Raw genomic sequence first — 6,090 nt, 5'->3', positions numbered from 1 at the left:
GACTGCGTACAGATGGAGAGCGGGAGGAGGAGAGAGGAGCTCAGTGCATTTTCGGATGTCCCCCAGCAGTCTAGGCCCATAGCAGCATAACTAGGGGGCTGGTCCAAGACAAGCCTGGCTGGCCCTAACTATAAGCTTTATCAAAAATGAAAGTTTTAAGCCTACTCATAAATGTAGAGAGGGTGTCTGCCTCCCGGACCAAAACTGGAAAATCCACAGGAGAGGAGCCTGATAGCTGAAGGCTCTGCCTCCCATTCTACTTTTAAAGACTCTAGGAACCACGAGTAAGCCTGCATTCTGGGAGCACAGTGTTCTAGTGGGATAATAGGGTACTATGAGCTCTTTAAGATATGATGGTGCTTGACCATTAAGGGCTTTGTAGGTGAGGAGAAGGATTTTAAATTCTATTCTGGATTTTACAGGATGCCAGTGCAGAGAAGCTAGAGTGGAAGAAATATGATCTCTTTTTCTAGGTTTTGTCTGTACACGTGCAGCTGCATTCAGGGCCAGCTGGAGAGTCTTTAGAGACTTGTTAAAGGCAGTCTGAAATGAAATTTTTTGAATCTGAAATTTGGTTTTTACATGGGATGACATATCCTGATCAAAGATTACTCCCAAATTCCTTACGGTGGTGCTGGAGGCAGGGTAATGCCAGTCATTATAGCTATATCATTAGATAATGTGTTTCTAAGGTGTTTAAGGCCAAGCACAATTGCAGGCCATCCAGGTCTTTATGTCCTTAAGACATGCTTGGAGTTTAGCTAACTTGTTGGTTTCATCTGGCTTCATGGATAAATATAATTGGGTATCATCTGCATAACAATGACAATTTATGGAGTGTTTCCTAATAATATTACCTTAAGGCAGCATTTATAAGGTGAATAGCATTGGTCCAAGCACAGAACCTTGTGGAACTTCATGTCTAACTTTTGCATGCATGGAGGATTCATTATTAACATACAAACTGAAATTGATCTGATAAATAGCACTTAAACCAGCTTAATGCAGTTCCTTTGATGCCAATTAAATGTTCCAGTCTCTGTAATAGGATGTGATGGTCAATTGTGTCGAATGCAGCACTAAGATCTAACAAGACAAGTGTAAAGAGAAGTCCTTTGTCCAATGCAATTAGGAAGTCATTTGTAACTTTCACCTGTGCTGTCTCTATGCAATGGTGCACCCTAAATCCTGTCTGAAAATCCTCAAATAAATATTGTTATGTAGAAATTTACACAACTGATTGCTGACTGCTGTCTCAAGGATCTTAGAGAGAAAGGGAGGGTTAGATATAGTTCTATAGTTGGCTTAAACGCCTGAATCAAGAGTAGGCTTTTTTTAAGAGGATGTTTAATTACAGTTGCCGTAGCTGCTAAAGTGACAAATCTTAACTTGACAAAAAAGCATGTTTACCAAAATGTCCAACTATTCCTTTAAAGTGACTTCAAACTTGCATGCCCTTGAATTCAAATTATAAGCAAAAACATTGCCCTTATATTAATATAGAAGTTAACTTGATCACAGAAATTACTGCCTGTCCTGCTGGCGCTGCCTATGGTTCTCTGTCCCCTGTGACCTACCTCAGTAGTTTCCCAATTTCCTGGAGGCAAAACTGAAACTGACTGCAACAACAACAACAACAATAACATGGCTCCCAAGGCCCTGCTGGAAAGCAAGGTGGGCAAAGTCGCAGGGTGTTGGAGGAGCGAGGGTTTGTGGACGGCCGATAAGCAGAAAGGCCATGCCGGGGGTCAGCACATAACCACGGCATACAGTCAGATCTTGATTAAGATAGGAGATGGTGGGCCAGTGTGATAAGAGCCGACAGAACCTAGTGATGTGATATCAGTGATGGGACACCAGCTGCAGCTGCTACTTTCCCCAACCAGCAGACTCAGGGTTTGACCAAAGTTGAACTTTTTTACAGTTCCTGTATTTTAGTATTACAACAATTCATCATTGTAGTAAGCTTTCTGTTTTACAGAATAGCAAAGTATTTGTCTTCACTTTGTTTGAATTAGTATTTTCTTTAATCTCTTCAAGACAGGAATCCCTTCATTATGTAATTTTCCATGGCTGTTGCAAGGCAAAAAAATGAGCGCAGTAGATATTAATGAACACATTTATTCAGAAAAGTAAACTATTTTGGTATTTCATCAAAGAGTCTTATAGTATCAGATCATTGCAGCTCAACGTTTCCTCTCAAAAGGAATGCAACAGTGCTTGTTCTCTCCACTAAGACAGTGCATCAATAGACATTTGATATCAAGATAAGAAAACAGGTCAAGTAAGAGAAACAACATCCTTGGTTGCAGTTTGTTTGCCAGCAGCTTTCCTGCAGGGCTCCACTGTATTTTCCCATAAACTGTTCACTCCATTAACACACCAGGCAGTGCTCTGGCCTGCACCCCCACTCTTTTGGCTCTCCTCTTCTCCTCCATTTCCAGAGTGATGCTCTGTACTTGACCATCTGGGTAGACCTGCTTAAAAAGGACTTGCTTGTTCAACTGTTCCCAAGCAGGATGTGACTGACATAACAGTAAGCAGTATAATGATATTGAAAACAGTATATTATTATGCTGACTTTGCAAATACTCAGATGAAACGTGTGCTTAATTTGTGATATCAAAACCCAGATCAGTTCCCCGTGTTGCAATTGCTGAAATAAATGATTTTTGCAGTTAAATTCATTCAGCTCCACATCAAACATTTGAAAGTTTTGCAAAGCATTAGCATATTTCCCTAAATCTCTTAACAGCCTCAGTGCCAAGCACACTTAATTCTCCGTTGTCCATTTTTATGAAATGCCTTACCCTTATAACATTTGATTGGTAGCCAAGAGACCTATTAAAACTTCTTGTTAATGCAATATTAACACATTATACAAGCCCACACACTGCACTGGAGGCATGCTTGCTTACTACAAATAGGTACTGATGCAATGGAGACACATGACCTGACAAGCACAGAAAAGCATTTTACTAATTTCACATCAAATTTAGATGGAAAAAAGACAAGTTGTTATTTTCATAATGCTCTCCTCCTTCCTTTAATATAGCATGAAAAGAAATAATGGTAGGGACATTAAAATATCCCTAGTTCTTATTTTCTATTCTGGACAGATATTACATATCAATATCTTTTAACCTTTGTTTAAAGCTGGAGGTTTCAGTGTCATTTCATATTGCAGTAATCTAACTGATTAGTACCCAGTATTGTCCATTCTCTCACAGCCAGCACTATAGCTATACAGTATGTTTGCCAGAGCTATTTCATACACAATTGGACTGCTATTTAATAGCCCGTGAAACAGAGACAGACAGAAAGGTGGAAAATCCCCAGTATTTTAAATTATCCTTGAATATTAGAGCATTATGACTTTGTTGTAACGTTGACTTGTCTTTAACCATCGCCATCAATCCCCCAGCTATAAGCAATGAGCCATTCACCATTATGCAGCTTGTTAGCAATGTCCAGGCTGTGTAATTACCTGTGTCAACAGCAATGATTGTCTTCAGTGACAGATTATTCATCACTTCATAATTGTAGAGGTTGAAAGAAAGATTGTAAGCTCTACTAACAGAGCCTTGAACAAAAATATTCATGCTCACCCACTTTTCCTGGTTACACAGTTTAGACAAGATCAAGTTTGTTCATGTCTACAGAGTCCTGTAAACTGCAGTCCTGATGAAAGAAACAAATATAAGGGTTTCATTTCAAGACTATGGGAATAGTTTAAAAAAATCATGATTTCAGTACTACAGTATTTCCTAATATGATTGCTTTTCTTGTCTCTTTCAGCTGTTGTTTGCCCAATTCCCACATATGAATAGACAATAAAACCTCTCATACCTACAGGTAGGTTTATTAGATCACTGCTGGCCTGCAGGGCTGAATGATTATATTCAAAAGGAATTTAAGCAGTTTGATGAGAGTCAAATCCCATGTGCCAGCACACAGCCAATGAAGGCAGCTTTCAGATCAAAGAGCTTTAAAGGGTGTTTAGAAATTAACATTTGCCATATTTTTTGTATGTGAGGGAAATTACAATTATCTGCTGCCTGTTGAATGCTTTCTTAGTGTAAGGCAATGCTTCAGAGAATGGCAAGATTGTCACAGAAAAAACAAAAAAAAGTGGTCAGATCCGTCATCCCAGCAGACAGGTGCAAAGGAAGTAAGCCCCCCCAGGCAAGAAACATTGATAAAAGTTATGAATGAACAAAAGGACAACTGTGTATTAATTAAATGCCAAGGGCAAGGTCTCTGAGGTTGATGGAATACTCTGTGACATGTGAGGCTGTATGTACAAATATGATCGCTGGACTTCATTACATGTATCTCTCAGCCCACCAAGCTCCGAGGTCCATTTGCAAATGATTTACTGAATATTACAATAAAACTCTGAAAGACAACTGCTCTCTGTGAATTCATCTTTTACTAAGAGAAATAATTTCCATGACAGCGTATGTGACATTATATTCAAAAATATTTTAGTAAAATATTATGTTATTTGCTGAAATCAGTTCACCTGAATTTATTCATTGGCTATTTTTGCTTGCATTGTAGTTTTTTGATTCAGCACATTACAGCTATCCAACTAAATCATAGGAATGCGCAGCAGATTCTGTGACGGTGTTAATATATTACATTTCCTCACAGTAGGGACACTGTAACGCCATGGATCCAAGAAGTGGCTCCCAGGGGGCCCCTGCAGTAAATCTTCTGTATAGCTTTCTCTACTTGTAGCATCAAAGCAAACCTTCATGAATATTCTGAAATAATTATTCTGTTCTCCCAGCCATGCATAGACATGCATTTTTGCAACAAGTAACACATAACAACAACATATTTTCAGGTATGTTCAGGTGTGAGACAAACCCAGACCTGCCTGTACAGCAGTGGGAGATACAGTTTGGACTGAAGAGGGCGAGGCAGCTGTGTTTGTGTGTGTGTGTTGTTTGGCGGGAACATCATCATCATCATCCCAACCCGACAGAGAGTCGGGTTGCATCACAGTTGCCAAGTCCACTTATTATAAGCGACTTTGGGCTTGTTTTTCTGTGAAGTCGCTTAAAGGTTCAGTGTGTAGAATTTAGTGGCGTCTAGTGGAATGGACTTGGCAGACATTAAATATAATATTCATATGTATGTTTTAGTTAGTGTGTAAAAAAACTAATGTATAATCACCTGAAAATAAGAATTGTTGTGTTTTTGTTAGCTTAGAATGAGCCCTTTGTATCTATATAGAGAGTGGGTCCTCTTCCACAGAGCCCGCCATGTTGCATCGCCATGTTTCTACAGTAGCCCAGAATGGACAAAGCAAACGCTTCCTCTGGAGAGGGCTTTTCATGTTTTTCGCAAGTTTTGCGACCACCGTAGGTTCTACATGCTTGAAAGGGAGGGGTGAGGGTGAGGACTGCAATCTGCAACCCTCACCACTAGATGCCACTAAATCCTACACGCTGGTCCTTTAAATAACGTTTGACTGAGCTCCATCTAAATTCTCAAATATCACTGCCTCCTGTCAGAACCACACATGTCCTAGCTGACATTAAAATTCTTAGCTGCACCCCGGTGGTTCACCGGTTAGTGTGCGTGCCATTTAACGTTAGGCTGAGTCACAGGCGCAGTGGCTTGGGTTCGATTCTGACTCAGACCCTTTGCTGCATGTCATTCCCTCTCTCTATATCCCATCCTTCCTCTCTCTCTCCACTGTACCTATTATTAAGGTGTGTGTGTGTGTGTGTGTGTGTGTGTGTGTGTGTGATTTATGTGTCAAAGGGGAACAGAGCTGAGGACAAGAGACAAGTTTTTTTTTTCATATATTAATGGAGATGGCCAGTCAAAGGCCCAGTATGTGTAATTTTTTTTAATGATTGTTTAAAAGGCCAACATGATATCTTTGTTTTGCCGTCGTTGATATAAGTACTTGGTCAGTTTGTTATATGCAACTTTTAACTTTCATTTTTATTCATTAATTTATTCATCCCTCATTTTTTAGTTGGCCAGGTGATTTTGTTCAACTTTTTAGAGTTAAAAAGAAAAATGTAAAATTACAAGTTACAGTATTTTTGAAAAGGTTGCTTATGAAAT

Source organism: Thunnus albacares, chromosome 22 (genome assembly GCF_914725855.1).
Source record: "Thunnus albacares chromosome 22, fThuAlb1.1, whole genome shotgun sequence".
NCBI lineage: Eukaryota > Metazoa > Chordata > Actinopteri > Scombriformes > Scombridae > Thunnus > Thunnus albacares.
This window is presented reverse-complemented; position numbering follows the sequence as displayed.